The 15,561-nt window shown below is 48.9% G+C and overlaps 1 long non-coding RNA gene across 1 annotated transcript in view; it reads left to right on the forward strand.

Moving 5' to 3' along the window:
* Positions 1-15,561, forward strand: part of LOC101685684 — an 83,936-nt gene that overhangs the window by 66,617 nt on the left and 1,758 nt on the right. The window lies entirely within an intron of this gene.

Below are 15,561 nucleotides of genomic sequence, written 5' to 3' on the forward strand. Positions count from 1 at the left end.
GACATTACCAAGGGTTGAGAAGGAAGCAGAGTGACTAGAATTCTCACACGTTGTTGGGGCAGCGAGGGAAATGCACGATGATAAAACCACTTTGGACAGTTTCATATCAAGTTAACGTACCTGTGTGACCCAGCGATTCTACCTCCTGGCGTTTACGCCAGTTCAGTGACATTTATGCTCACACAAAAGCCCAAACATACATGTTCCTCATCCATTCACCCTGACAACGAGCCAAATGTCCTTCAGCTGGTGCAAATCTCGTGTGTTACGTCCGTGCTGTGGGAGCCTTGCACAACAGTAAAACCCAGCAGCTTGTTGGTCCACAACCACTTGGGTGTATCTCAGATGTGTAAGGCTGTGGGGACAAAACTGGCGTCCAGAGGCTCATATGTTGTGATTCCATTTATAAACCACCCGTTTACATTTCACTCGTATCGCATAGAGCCCTACTGTATGCTTCTACTTGTGCATTATGGAGGAAAAGGCAAAATTCTGGGACTCGAACACCGATCAGTGATTGTCTCGGGGTTGGGAGTGGGGGGCGGACTTGAGACAGGAGGAGAAGGAAATCTTTGGGGCTGGAGCAACTCTTTTGTGTCTTCATTGTGACGGTGGCGACATAGAAATGTACACTAAGAAGTGTATGTAACTGTATGGAAATGCACACCATTCCTTTAAGTGAATAAAAATATGGCTACAGTTAAAAAAAAATCAAACCAAACCTGCAGGGCCAGGAAGAGTAGAAAGTGGATAGCAGCCCCTTCCTGTCTAGTGCTCGTCCTGAGCATTCTCTCTTTGACTCTTTGACGGTCTGTCATCCCCTCAGGCAAGGCACCGGGCAGAGTTGTCTCCTGTCACAGAGGCAGCAACAAAGAGGTTGGAGATCCATCCTCAGGATCGGCACCTTGGCGATCCAGGCCGTTCTCACTCATAGTCCAGACATGACAGCTCCCTGGAGCCCAGGAGAGACACGGGAAACACGGGGGTTGACGCTGCTGCCTGGGGTCCCTTGGAGGGCGGGGAGGGAGGAACTGAGTCAGGTGTGCTGGGCCCTGGCAGTGTTTCGTGCTCATCAGCCGGGGGCAGAATCGAAAAGTGGTCGAGGGTTTTGGTCTTTTCGGACCTGGGCAGACAAGCAGCTCACAACCCACCCACCCACCCCCGCCCCTGCCTGGGCAGTGCTTGGTTTCGCAGGGAGGGGTCCTTGCCCTCAGAGTCCAGCTGGGCTCAGCCCAGCAGTGTGACAGAGGACAGAGGGCACTGCTCTGGCTGCCCATGTGGGGGCAGGGGGTGGTTAGACACAAGCAAGAGACTTTCTCGTGCTTTCCATGAAAAGGAATAGGTGACAAAAGGTCAGCAGTTTGGCAGTGGCTGGTTGGAATCATTTCAGGGGGCTCCACGGTGTAGGGGCTGTCCCAGTGACTAGGGCAGGGAAGGGGGGTGGGAGTGTGGAGCTCAGTAAAGGAGCTGATTGGGCAACTGTGGGGGCCAGTTGTTTGCAGTCTCCGAGATCGGGCCAGCCGGGGAGGCACAAACCCTCCAGGGTCAGCAAGGTCTGCAATCTGTCAAACCATGAAAAGTACAGAATAAAAGGCCTGTTAGCAACAGCCAGCCCCCAGATACTCAGCCAGGTGCTAGGGCTCTCTCAGCCTGTCTTCCAGGACACCCCACAGACAAGTTTTCCCGTTGCCCCTGACCTCACCCTGGAGCTGGCCACACAGGCATTTGAGAGAGCCGTACCTAGAGGGACCAGGATTTTCTCGAAGGTGTTTGTGAGTGTAGACAAATGGTAAGGCTGTCCCATCCTTGTGGGGTTTTGCTGTGAGAGAGAAACCTCATGAAAATGTCTGTTAAAATCGAATGTATTTTCACAGATAGCAGCTGGCAGTCCCACAGTCGATTCATGAGGTGATATTATCATCCCCATTTCACAGATGCGAAACTGAGGCTCAGAGGTGTGAAGGGACTGACCCAGGTTTATAGCTAACCTGTGAGCCATGCTCAGGGGCACCGAGGTGTGGCTGAGGCACAGGTGGCCCGAGACAAGCAGCCTCTGGAAGCCTGGAAAGTCACAGCTTTCTTGGGAAAAATCGGTCACGAGCATGTGAAAAGGCTAATGTAGAGCATACAAGGAATGAATGGAATCTGGAGAGTGGGAAGGTTCTGGACAGCTGAAGTGGTCGGGCGGACTTCGGAAGGTGTTGCAGGTGGGAGCACGCTGGCTCCCAGGAGACGGGCTGGGACAGTAAGCAGCTGGGATCCGTGGACGGGGGTGCGGGTTAGGGGTGCAGGGAGCGGGAGGGAGGTACTGCGGTGAAGAGGATGGGCTGAGGACCGCTTCAGACAGCACGGGAGGAACAAGAGCCATATTCTGGCATACGAGCGAGCCACTGGGGATAACTGAAGAGGCTTTCAAGCCAACTGGATGGAGGTTTTAATCCCCTGTTCTATCACTTACGAGCTGTTCTACCTTCTGCAAGTTGCTTAGCCTCTCTGGTCCTCAGTAGCCTCATCTACAAAATAGGGATTAACACTTGCAGTTAATACTCTCAGAATTCTTGTCACTATCAAATGAAATACCACCTTAGCTGTTCACCTTATCCAGCACAAGTCAGGCCCTCACAAGAGTAAATAAATACCCATTGCTCATCCGAAAAGAAACGTAGTATCTCTGAGCTTCAGCCGCTTCAGTCTACAGCAAAATAACGCCAGCTGTCGAGTTTCTCAAAACAAACACCAGGAGAGTTTTTGAGGGAGCATGCCACCTTGACGATCTTAGTGGCTCTTAGTGGCGTCTCCGAAGGGGAGAAGTCAGGGGAGTGGAGTGACAGGGTTTGAAGTCCCGGGTGATTTTAAGGCAGTTCTGGGAGGACTGGAAAAACAGAATTTATAACAATATTTCTTGACTGGTGAGCACGGTGAGGCGAGGGTCTTGAGGTGAGTATCGATGAGCAAGCATGTGGTCTGGATAAGAAAGGGGGCAGGGGCCGCCTGGGTGGCTCAGTCAGTTAAGTGTCTGCTTTTGACTCAGGTTTCTGGGATCGAGCCCCTCATTGGGACTCCCTGCTCAGCTTCCTCTCCCTCTGCCCTTCCCCCAGCTCATGGGCGTGCACGTGCTCTCTCTCAAATGAATCGATAAAATCTGTAAAAAAGAGGAAGAAGAAGAGTCAGGGCACCTGGGTGGCTGAGTTCCTTAAGCTCTGTCTTCAGCTCAGGTCATGACCCCAGGGTCTGAGGATCAAGACCCGCCTTGGGCTCCCTGCTCAGTAGGGAGACTGATTCTCCCTTTCCAGCTCCCCATGCCTCTGCTCTCTCTATCAGATGAATAAATAAAATCTTAAAAAGGAAAAAAAGAAAAATTTTTTAAAAAGAAGAAAGAAAATCAATCTATAACCTACTGCCAGCCTCAAGTACTTCCTGGAGTGTGCAGCTGAATTGTTTTGCATAGTCCTGTTTTTTCCTAGCACAAAACCCAGAAAGTATGCTTTGTTCCAGTATTGTCTGGCACAGGAACGGTACAGTTAATTGGCATCAATTATAGTAATAGCCCATAGGATCACTGGAGAAATCAAGGGAAATCATGTAGAATCTGTGCTTAAGACAACCTCTACCCAATAACATGTTTTTATTTATTTTTTTAAGATTTTATTTATTTGACAGAAGGACACAGCAAGAGAAGGAACACAAGCAGGGGGAGTGGGAGAGGGAGAAGCAGATTCCTGTCAAGCAGGGAGCCCCATGATCCCAGGACCCTAGGACCATGACCTAAGCCAAAGGCAGACACTTAATGACTGAGCCACCCAGGAACCCAACATACTCGCTAATTAGGGAGAGGCAGACAGTTCTAGAGCAGAATATGATAAGGCAGTTTTGCTAGGGTGACCAGTCCCCTGTTTGTCTTAGGCTGAGAGGGTTTCCAGGATCCCAACTTTCAGCTTTGAAACCAAAACATCTCCCCCCAACCATCCGCTGGCAACCACCCTTTTGCTTTCTGTCTATAGGAATTTGACTATTCTTGGCACCTCCTGTGTGTGGAATTCTACAATGTTTGTCTTTTTGTGACTTAGCAGAATGCTTTCAGGTTGCATTGATGTGGCATCTGCCAGTGTCAGAACTTCATTCCTTTTTAAGGCTGACCGGCACCCCGCTGCAGGGCTACCCCAAGGCTTGTACAGCCAGCCATTCTTCTGTCAGTGGCTTCCACCTCTTGGTTATTGGGACTAATGCTGCCATCAACATGCATCAACGTGGGGGCACTTTAAAAAAAAAAAAAAAACTTGAAGTGTGTTACATAAAGTTTGTTTACAAGTCACAGAGTACAAAGGAAGCCCTTAGTGAATAGAGAGTAGAGTCTCCTGAGTAGCAAAGGCTCTATCCCTCAGCAAGCCTTTGCTAGATTTTAGCTTTGGGGTCCTCACTGAGGATGCTAAGACAGCCCTTTGGAAGCACCCCAGCTCCTCCTGGAGATCCTGCACGGGAAAGAAAAAGGCCCTGAGGGGATCATGCTGAGGGGAGTCTGAGATCCTAAACCAACCAGAGACACCCTTGGCATCATAGGTAGAGCTCTGCTTCCTTCATTTCTCTCTTCTGTTCAAAGGAAAAACTGGATCTGAGTGAAGAAATGCCCATAATTGGGGTTAAAAATAAAGCAACTGGCTTCTTTTCCAAAGAAATCATGCAGATGGCCAACAGACTCATGAAAAGATGTCCGACATCACTAATCATCAGGGAAATGCAAATCAAAACCACAATGAGATATTACCACACACCTGTTAGAATGGCTAGTATCAAAAAGACAAGAAATAACAAGTGTTGGCAAGGATGTAGAGAAAAGCCCTTTTGCACAATTGGTGGGAATGCAAACTAGTGTAGCCATTATGGAACACAATATGAAGGTTCCTCAAAAAATTAGAAATACCATGGGTGCTTGTGTGGCTCAGTTGGGTAAGCAACTGCCTTCAGCTCAGGTCATGATTCCAAGGTCCTGGGATTGAGTCCCATGCATGGGGAGTCTGCTTCTCCCTCTGACCTCCTCCCCTCTCATGCTCTCTCTCTCTCAAATAAATAAAATCTTTTAAAAAAAGTATATAAAAAAATAGAAATACCATATGATCCAGCAATTCCACTTCTGGGTATTTAACCACAGAAAATGAAAGCATCAATTTGAAGATACATGCACCCCTATGTTTACTGTAACATTATTGGCAATAGCCAAGATATACAGGAAACAACCTAAGTGTCCATTGATGGGTTAATGGATAAAGAAGATCACACACACACACACACACACACACACACAGATGGAATACCATTCAGCCATAAAAAAGAATAAAAGTTTTGCCATTTGCAAAGACATGGATGGCCCTTGAGGGCATTATGCTAACTGAAATACGATAAAGATAGCTACTGTATGATCTCACTGTATGTGGACCTTACAAAACAAAAATTAGAAAAAAATAAGCTCATAGATTAAGAGAATAGATTTGTGGTTTCCAGAGGTTGGAGTGAAGGGGGTCAAACAGTAGAAACTTCCAGTTATAAAACAAATAAGTCAGTGGGATGTGATGTACAGCTTGGTGGCCATAGCTAATAACACAGTATTGCATATTTGACAGTTGCTAATGGAGTAAGTCTTAAAAGTTCTCATCACAAGAAAAAATTCTGTGTGTGTAGTGGCAGGTGTTAACTAGACTTATTGTGATCATTTCACAATATATGCAAATTCTGAATCATGTTTTCCTGAAGCAACATAATATTGTATGTCAATTACACAGCAAAAAAAAAAGGCCGTAGGCTGCAGCGTTAGACATCTCCCCGATTCCTCTTTCCCCAGATGGAGACCAACACCACTTGCCAGCTTACTGAATTTCTCTGCTAAAGGCTTGGCGGGCACTGGCCCATGTAATTCTCACCACTGCCCTGTGAGGAGCTGAGGGTATTGCTACCTCCGCTTTCCAGACCAGGAAATTAAGGTTGGGAAGGGTTAGGTGCTAGCAAAAGGTCACACAGCAGAAGGGACAGGGGAGCTCGGATTCCAATGTGGGTTCACTGAGAGAGAACCACAGGCCTTTCTTCTTGGCCTCCTAAGTGTGAGCCATCAACTGCTGGGTGGGTGATCAGGTCTCCAAGATTAATGAGTCATCAGGACTCTCAAAGCACTATCTGAAGGTAAACAAGTCAGGATCACCTCCCGCTTAGGGTTTGTGAGTGAGTTTTCCTCCCTTGGGAGAGCAAGGGGGCAAATCTATACCTAAAGGAGCACAAGGCAGGGGCTCAGGTTTCTCCTGGGTCCACCTTGCTTCCCACCCCCTGGGGATCCTGGCTAGGTGCTATTCTCAGGAGGGTCCCCCCCACCCCGCTTGGCAGGGAAACTAGTGCAGGTTGACAGGACCTCCGGATGGAGGGAGAGCCCTGGGGGTACTTGGCTTAAGCCAGATCTGAACTGTTTACCTGGGTCTTGCTCCCCAGGCAGGAGGCCCCCTGCAAGGTCCTAGCTACACTGATCTTATCTCCTCCTGGGGAATTTTCCCACAGGGAGGTGGGAAAGGTCATCTGTGTGTCCCCCGGAGCCTTGAGTAGGCTGAATCCCATCTGTTGCAGAGAGGCTGTGGCAGAGGTCCTGGAGCCGCCACGTTTGTCCCAGAGCTCCACCCACTCGGGCCCCTGTGTCCTTCTAAGGCACACCAGGGAGTTCTGAGTGGGGGTTATCAATGTGGTACCTGTCCCGCCAGTAGCTGAAAATCATTGTCAGGTTTATTAAGCTCTCCTCTGGCAAGGTTCACTTGGCTCCAACTGGAACATGGGTGCAGGATGAGAAACTCCATCTCTGTCAAGGAGCAGGTCTGAAGGGCCACCTCTTCATAATCCATATACCGTATTTGCAATTTCTGCCACATATGCATTCCACCAGTAGTGTTGCTTCAATTTTTACTTAAGTCTATTATTTTATTCCTTAGTCATTTTTAAAAGTGTCAACAGAGGTCCGTGGAACCAGTATCCATGTATTATACATAGAAAGTCACCATAAAGAAAAATAATGATGAACACTGCTGGCCACACAGATGAGCAACTTACACAGACACACAATAACGCAGATCAGTTTCACCAACAGAAAGCTTCTGCGCAGGAGCTGGGCCCGGGCGGTTCCATTTGCACGAATGTTGTGAAAAACAGGCAGGTGTAACCTACGCTCTTTGGGGAGGGAGGTGGTGACCTGAAAGGGAACGGGGGAGGGGGCTTCAGGGAGCCCAGAAAATTTTGTTTTCTGAGTTCAGAATTATCTGACTGCTGGTTTCACAGATCATTCAGTCTGTGCTAATTCGTGCAGTTGAACACCACTTATGGTGCTAAACTTCAATATTTAAAAAACTTAAAAGTCAGTGGAAACACAGTGAACCAGAGAAGGTGCTCATTAAAGTCTAGGGGAAAGGATGCTGGGCTAGGAGCTCTGAGCCCAGCACCACGGCTCCCTGTTGTCAAGAAGGAGGGTCAAAGGCCAGATTTCAAGTTCTAGCCCTTGGGAAGACACGGAAGGAGGCAACCTACCCTCGGCTCCAGGTAAATGGTTGCCGTAAGGTCTGGGTAGGGAGCTGGAGACAGTGAGTGCCCGGCAGGTGGCAAGTAGAAGGATGGGGCCTGGGGGACCAGTAGATGTCAGAGCAGGAGCCACAGTGCTGGGAGCTAGCCGGGTGGGGTGGGGGAGGTGCACCAGGCCCCACAGGGGTTGCTGGCTTTGAGGACTTCTGGGTGTCTTGGAGCAACCAGGTCTTGGCTTTGGGCTGCTTCCGCACCAGCACCCTTATCTCAGGTCTGGCCTAAAAAGTGGGCTAATGCCTCCGCCCTCCCAGGGCTAGGCCAGCTGGTGGAAAGGATCCAGTTTCCCAGGTCGGTGCCACCTCCGTGCCCCCACATTCAGTCTAGATTCCCAAGCGCTTGGAACCTAAGGGATGCATCTACCTACCCTGGGCGTCAGCAGGAGGCCGCATAGACACTGCCTCCGTGGAAGCCCTGACTCTGTGGGAAGCCCGGAGAGCTCCCACCCCCAAGCGCTGAGCCAGAGCCTCTGGGGCGCCCTCCACCCCCGACTTGGGCGGGCCTCCTGAGGCTGCTTTAGTATTAAGCGTTAATGATTAAATCCCGGGTTCTCCATTAACCCTGCCGCCAGCCTTTGTCCCCAGGCCGCCTAGGAGCCTCCTCCTCTGAAATGCCACATAAAAATGATAGATGCTCTCTTCCTCCCTCCCGGGATCGGATCGCCAGGCCCTCTTTCCCTTTAAAGTTTAAGTCAGGCGCGCCCAGCTTAAGCACAGAAGCGCGAGGCCACCTGGGCCGTGCAGGCCAGGCACTGCCCGGGCCAGAAGCAAGCGGAGGAGTGGGCTGCGCGGGGACTTAGCCGCAAGGATCTGACGCGGGAACCAGGGCAGCCCCCTCTGGCCAGATCACGCCCGGCTTAGGGCCGGCCCTGCCTCTCAGCCTGGGATCACGTGCACGGCGGTAACAGTAACACGCTCCGCTGCAGAAGAAAGCTTGACCCGTCCACAGGGCAGAGCGCCGGAATGAGCATTGAATGAGAAAGGGTGTAGACACGGTTGGGTTGGTGAATTCCGAGTTCTGCACCACTGCCGCACAGAGAGGGGTCCAGGGACGGCGACACTGGCACCACGGGCGAGCTTGTTAGAAAGGCGGGATCTCTGGTCGCTGAATCAGAACCTGCGCTTTCTTCAGATTCCCAGGCGAGTGCTGCGTGCCCTGCGGTCGGAGAAGGCCGTCTTACCCGCATAACCAGAGGTGCTGGTCATAGGACTAACAATATGGGCTAACGCGTCTTGAGCGTTTGTCAGGGGCCAGCATCGTTCTAAGCACTTAGCATAATTGATTCTGTTTCATCCTTGCAACGTGCCGGATAGACCATTTTGTGGATGCCAAGGTTGAGTGAGGTGCAGGGAGATGTGGTGACTTGCCACAAGTCACATGCGGGAGGATCAGAAGCCCGAGCTGGGACAGCCTCGCATACAAGCCCCCACGCAGAAAGCCCTTCCAGTTAGCTTGACTGCATGCGCCATATCAAGTTGGGGACTGTCCTTTGGATTAACCAGAGACGGACTCCTGGAGGCTAGGAGTGCACCCAGTTGAGATGAATGAGTCGGAACACACTTGGCCAGAGAGACACATGGTCCTCGAGGCCCCCACCTGCAGCCGCTCCAGACAGATGAGACCTCTCATCTCCACAGGCCAACATTTTGACAGAAACACCAGCGCTCTGTGTAAGAAACCCCCCCACCCCCCCACTCCTGGCAGACCTACCCCCACCAGGTCCACTGTGGCCCCACAAAAGGGTTAAATTAGGACTCAGCCACTACATAAATCTGTGTTTATCTGCTGCAAAGTAAGCTATTTAGGTTTCTGATTTACAATCCTCCGTTTTCATAAAAGTCAGTCATTCCCAGTAAAAGAATGTGGGTTAGATTTATAGGATCTGCGTTAGTCTTTAAAGCCCAAAGCTGGTCTATGACTCACTCCCTTTAATGTTTTTGCTCTAGTCCAGAGATATTCATGTGCAAAGAGAAAGATTCAGATCTCTGCCCTAAAAAATAAGACTTTTGGGGGGAACTAATTATAATGGCGTCAATTGTACTATGCTTGTAAACTTGCCCTCGGCAGGCCCCCCTGGAACCTGTTTTCCAAGGGTTTTATTCCACAATAAAATGTGCTCTGGTTTGCAGCTTGGCATACAAGACCTCCAGTGGTATGAGCGCATGTTTTTTCCTACCAAATTATTAGAAATAAACAGCCCACCAGTGGAAGGGCAGAAAAATTATAAGCAAGGAAAATAAATCTTGGAATGTTTGCATTTGGTGCCTTTAATAAAATCGGTCACTTAGCCCAACGGCCCAACTGGTGAAATGGAGCCAGCCTGGTATTTTTATTTTAACTTGAGTTTGTGTTTTGCCAGTGTAAAACGGGGTCAAGGCAAGGCACCATGGAAAAAGGCTTTGATGTCTCCTTCAAAAATATTTTGCACTGTGACTTTATGGTATTTCGTGCCCTCCTCCCCCTCCGCACCCCCAGCCCCCAGCCTGATGAACTGCATGTCTAACTCATGACCATCGCACGTAGTCAAATAAAGCCATCCCCAACAGTCCTCTTTCCGGGCCTCTCCCCTCCCCCCATGAAGTCAGAGTTCAAGGCAGAATGCTTAATACACAATAAAAATGCTGATCAAAATAATCAAATAGAATTAAAGAAGATGGAAGAAACTAGCCTTTTAAACTTTTTCCAAAGCCAACCCAAGGTAAGGGGCCCAAGTGCAAGCGGTGGGGAGGGAACGAAGGGCTCCCGGACTGGGCTTTGGGCCAGGTCTGGTCAAACTGCGTTAGGAGCGAAGGTTTGCCAGCGTGTGGAGAAGCGGAGAAGGAAGGGCTGAGAGGGTGACGGAGAGTGCTGAGCCCAGAATGCAAACAAGCTCTCCTTCACCCTCTGCGTGAGAGAGAAAGGCGTGCTTATCTGTAGTATCTGCGCTTCTCTGTAGAGAAAAGTGCGCTTCTCTGTAGACTTGAGTTGTGTGTCAGCGTGGGCACAGGAGAGAGCGCGCGTGGTAAAGCAACAGACTTTGAAGTATCTGCTCAGTCATGGGCAGGATGGGTTTCCTGTGGGCCTGCAAAGCACAGGCTGAGGCCCCTCCAGACACACGGGTGCATGTGACCTGCCCTTGACTTTTTCCGAGACTAGTGCGGGAGCAGACGAGTTGGCAGAGGGTCTCGGAACAAGCAAGCAGCGCCCGCAGAACCTTCCAGATCGACCCTATGTGGCCCATTCATGTTTCGGTGGGGCTACAACAAGGATCCCGCCGGGCTTCTTCCTTAATTTGTCTGCATCTTCACCTGAGTGCCGAGCATTCTGGTAGGTAGGTCCTCCGGTGCTCTCGGAAATGAACAAGATATGGTTCTGGCCTGAGTTCTTGGCATGGAGAAGTATCCAGAGCCCTCCAGTAGGCCACAGAGAAGCAGATAAGGGCAGTAAAGAGAGGGAGAGAACATGCACAAATCCAGAAACCAGGGAAGGCTTCAGGGAGCAGGTGGCATTTCTAAGCCTCTTGAGGACTCAGTAGTGGCTCACCGTGGAGAGGGGAGGAGTGAGGATAATCCAGAAAGAGAGAAGCATGAGAAGAAAAGAAGCTTAGCAGTAGGAAGGTTGGCCTGTTTGGAAGGAGGCAGGAGCTCTTAACAGGTGCTTCTTGGAACATGGGAGGAGACCAGAGGTTAGGAACAGGAGCCCAGGCCAGGATGAACAGTCCTGTGCACTCACTGAGGAAACGGGACTCAGTCCTGCCAGTTACTGGAACCTTCCCTGACCCACCGAGTCTGCAGCTGTGTTCTTATTTGTGGCCCCAGCGTACCCAATCCCTCCCTCCGTATTACCGAACTTCTTACCCCGCGGTGCAGCACCCTGTTTGTCTCCCCTATTGGATCGTGAGCCCCCAGAGCCTTGTTCACTGTTCCAATCCTAACTCCTAACACGATGTCTGGCATGTACTATTATTATTATATTTAAGAAATATCAGATGCAGAATGAATGTACTGGGCTTTTCATGCTGATGAACTGAAGGCCGGCAGCAGGGACATTGGACTTTGGGTTTTGGGTAGACTGGAGCAGAACCAGGACTCAAGGATCTGTTGGTGTTGGCCCGCAGCTGGGGAGTGTAGTCATTGGAGGCAGGAAATAGAAGGGGTCAGAATGCAGAGAAGTTTGGAAATGAGGAAGATGAGTGAATCCCTGTGAATGAATGAATGAATGAATGAATGAATGAATTCAGTTAGGGATACGCTGCATTTCAAGTGTGCTGTGCCTCTCAACAGAGGCTTTGCGGTAGTCAGTTAGAAATTTAGTATAGAAACATCTGCACAGTGAGCTCCAAGAGAGACAATGCAAAGAAAAATCCACAACTAGAGCCCAGGAGGTTGGCTGTTTTGGGGAGATGGAACATCAGACACTAAATCTGGAATTCCCTTTTCTGTGAACCCTTCTCCTCTACCTATTTGAGTTGAAATCAGTTTGGATTCACAACGGGTTGGCCAATTTTCCTCTGATGTTGTTTTGATCTTAGACCCCCATAAATTGGAGGTCTCTCTAGGCATTTGAAGTGCACCCCTCCTCCAGCACACTGGGAAGTAGCCCAGTTGGCAGAAACCTTGAACTCTGTGTCACATTGTGATAAACAGCCCTGGATAATGCACAGGCCTCCACTCTGTATGCTCTGCGCATTGGCTCTTTTGCAGGACACAAGCATTATGTACTGTGAGAAGCATCTAGAAGCAGGTGTTTTCTGCTCCCATGATGGAGCTGGTTGATAGGATCCATGGGTAATGAACTGAGGGATTAGCCCTCTTAGCCAGGGAGCAAGGAAATAGAAATACAGTTGACTACAGGTCAGAAATGACAGTGAGAGGGGCGCCTGGGCGGCTCGGTTGGTTAAGCATCTGCCTTCAGCTCAGGTCATGATCCCAGGGTCTTGGGATGGAGCCCCACATCGGGCTCCCTGCTTGGCAGTGAGACTGCTTCTCCCTCTCCCGTTCCCTCTGCTTGTGCTTTCTCTCTTTGTCAAATAAATAAATAAAATCTTAAAAAAAAAAAAAAAAAGAAAAGAAAGAAAGAAAGAAAAGGGAACTGATAGTGAGGAAGCAAAATGGAGTGAATGGTGAATGGCCGGAGATGAATGTTTTAAAACAAGGAAAGATTGGCCTAACCTGAGCCTGGGAGGAGAGGGTGTTTCTGGAGATTCTGGGTAAGTGAGTCAGCAAGGAGAGGTGACAGACAAGACCCTGCCCAAGGAGCCACATCAGCGTAGATCCAGGGCCTCCACCTGAATGACCAGCCAGGAAGGGCCTGGTGTCCTTATTGGCAGGGGGTGGGGGAGCATAGAGTGGGTAAGGAGTGAGGGAAGGCTGTCCTGGACAAGGAATCCCACACGACTTAGAAAACAAGAGCTTTCCGTTAAGCTGACCTCTGGAACCTTCCGCCCAGGCCTCATCTCTAGCAAAACAATCTTTCCTCTGGGCAGATTATCTGGGGGTAGTGTGAGATTACTTGTTTACTCACCCCTGACATCCCTGGTGGGGATGTCCAAAGTGCCCAGGGTGGCCTCAAGTATGTTTCCAATGTTACTCAAGAAGTTTCTGGAATCTGTGCCTCAAACCAGCTGCTCTGTTCTCATGTCATGCTCTGGTAAGCAAAGGCTGCTGAGATGAACTGACCATCTTCTGCAGAGGATTTATTGACATTTCCAAGAGAAGACGTATTTTTACAGGAAGGATCCTTCCGGAAGTAAACAGCAGCGGCTCTTCTCAGGGGCCAGACCAGCTGACGTAGAGGCTTTGGCTATTGGAGTTGAGGTCACCTTAGCAGAATCTCCAGAGTCCCGGGGAACTTCTCCCTGGCAGGAATCATCGGCATATTTAAATTTAAATATTTAAATATTCCTTTAAAAAGGAATTTTTTTATACATACCATAAAACTACCATATAAACCATTTTAAAGTGTGTGATTCATTGGTATTTAGTATGTTCACAACATTGTGCAACCATTACCACTATCTAGTTCCAGAACCTTTTCATCCCCCCGAAAGGAAGCCATGTATGTATTAAGCAATCACTCCCATTCTATCTCCCCACAGCCCCTAAAAACCACTTATCTGCTTCTTGTCTCTATGGACTAGCCTATTCTGGACATTCCATATAGGTGAAATCATATAATAGCAGTATGTGGCCACATCTGTCTGCCTTCTTTGACTTAGCACCCCTTTCCAGGGCTCATCTCTGTGTAGCATCTACCAGGACTTCATGTCTTTTAATTGCCCAGTGATATCGGACTGTATAGCCAGCACACGTTTTGTTCATCCTTTCATTCATTGACATACATTTGAGTTGCCTCCACCCTTTGGCTGTCGCGAATAATTCTACCAGTAAACATTCATTCTAGTTTTTATTTGAATGCTTGTCTTTAATTCTTTGGGATATATACCTAGCAATACAAGTGCTGGGTCATATGGCAAATCTATATTTAACTTGTTGAGGAACTACTAGACAGTTCTCCGCAGTGGCCATTCCATTGGACGTTCCCACTGGCAAGGAATGAGGGTTCCACTTTCTCTACATTGTCACCCATGCTTGGTTTTTTCATTTTGTTTCCATGATAGCCATCCTAGTGCGTGTATCTCACTCTGTTTTGATTTGCATCTCCCTACGGATAAGGATGGTAAGCATCATTTCATGGGTCTGCTGGCCATATTTTCTTTGGAAAAATGCCTACTCAGATCCTCTGCCCATTAATTAATTGGGTTCCTTTCCTTTTTATTATTGAATTGTAACAGTTCTTCATATACTCTGGATATGAGGCTCTTCTCAGATATCTAATTTGCAGATGCTTTCTCCTGCTTTATAGGGTGTCTTTTCACTTTCCTATTAGTGTTCTTTGATGAGCCAAAGTTTTTGATTTTGATGAAATCCATTTATCTATTTTTTTCCTTCTGTCAATTGTGTGTGTGTTTTTTGTTTGGGGTTGTTTTGTTTTGTTTTGTTTGGGTCATCTACGAGTCTACTGATAAATCCAAAGGCACGAAGACTTGCCCCTAAGGGTTTTATAGTTTTAGCAGCTATATAGTTATGTCTGACAGGAACTTTTTCTTTTCTTCTTTTTTTTTTTATTTTTTTAAAAGATTTTTATTTATTTATTTGTCAGAGAGAGAGAGAGCACAAGCCGGGAAAGCAGCAGGCAAAGGGAGAAGCAGGCTCCCTGTTGAGCAAGGAACCCGGTGTGGGACTCTATCCCAGAACCCTGAGATCATGACCTGAGCCAAAGCCAGATGCTTAACCTATAAGACACTCAGGCATCCCTGACAGGAACTTTTTCAAGAGGTGTGTGCTGTGTTAAGGGAAACCAGTGAGGAAGGGAACAGGACCTTAGGGCAAGGCAGCCAGGGGCACTGTTACGATCTCTAAATCTGGGGACAGAAGAGGGAGAGGACCAGTGGAGCCGAGTCTGCAGCTGAAGAGGGGAAGGGACAGACAGCCAGGCGCCGTGTGATCTGGGAGAGGGATGCACCCAACCACAGCCCACCACCGAGAGAAACTGGGGGATCTTCTCTGTTTTCTGATCTTGGCTGATACTTCCAATGGTTAAGCCCCACCAGAAAGGAAAGGACAAGGGAGACACTAGATGCAATTGCTATGGGTCAACCTCCAGGGGCAATGAGCAGTTTGGAGGAGGTGAGGAGTATAAAATCCGGGCGCGGGGGGTGGGGGGTTGGCTAGCGAGATCATAGCCTCCAAAGATCTGGTGGTCCTAATCCTCAGAGCCCATGAATACGTTGCCGCTGTGCTTAAGGAGCTTGAGATGGACTGATTGTTCTGGGTTGGCATAATGTAATTACAAGAGTCCTTATAAGGGAGGGCAGGAAGGTCACTGTAAGAGTTTGAAGATGCTACTGCCTTGGAGATGGAGAAAAATGTCATGACCCAAAGAGTGTGGGAGGCCTCTAGAAGCTAAAAAGTCAAGAAAACAGATTCT

This window comes from Mustela putorius, unplaced genomic scaffold (assembly GCF_011764305.1).
Source record: "Mustela putorius furo isolate JIRA1106 unplaced genomic scaffold, ASM1176430v1.1 tig00003909_pilon_pilon_pilon, whole genome shotgun sequence".
NCBI lineage: Eukaryota > Metazoa > Chordata > Mammalia > Carnivora > Mustelidae > Mustela > Mustela putorius.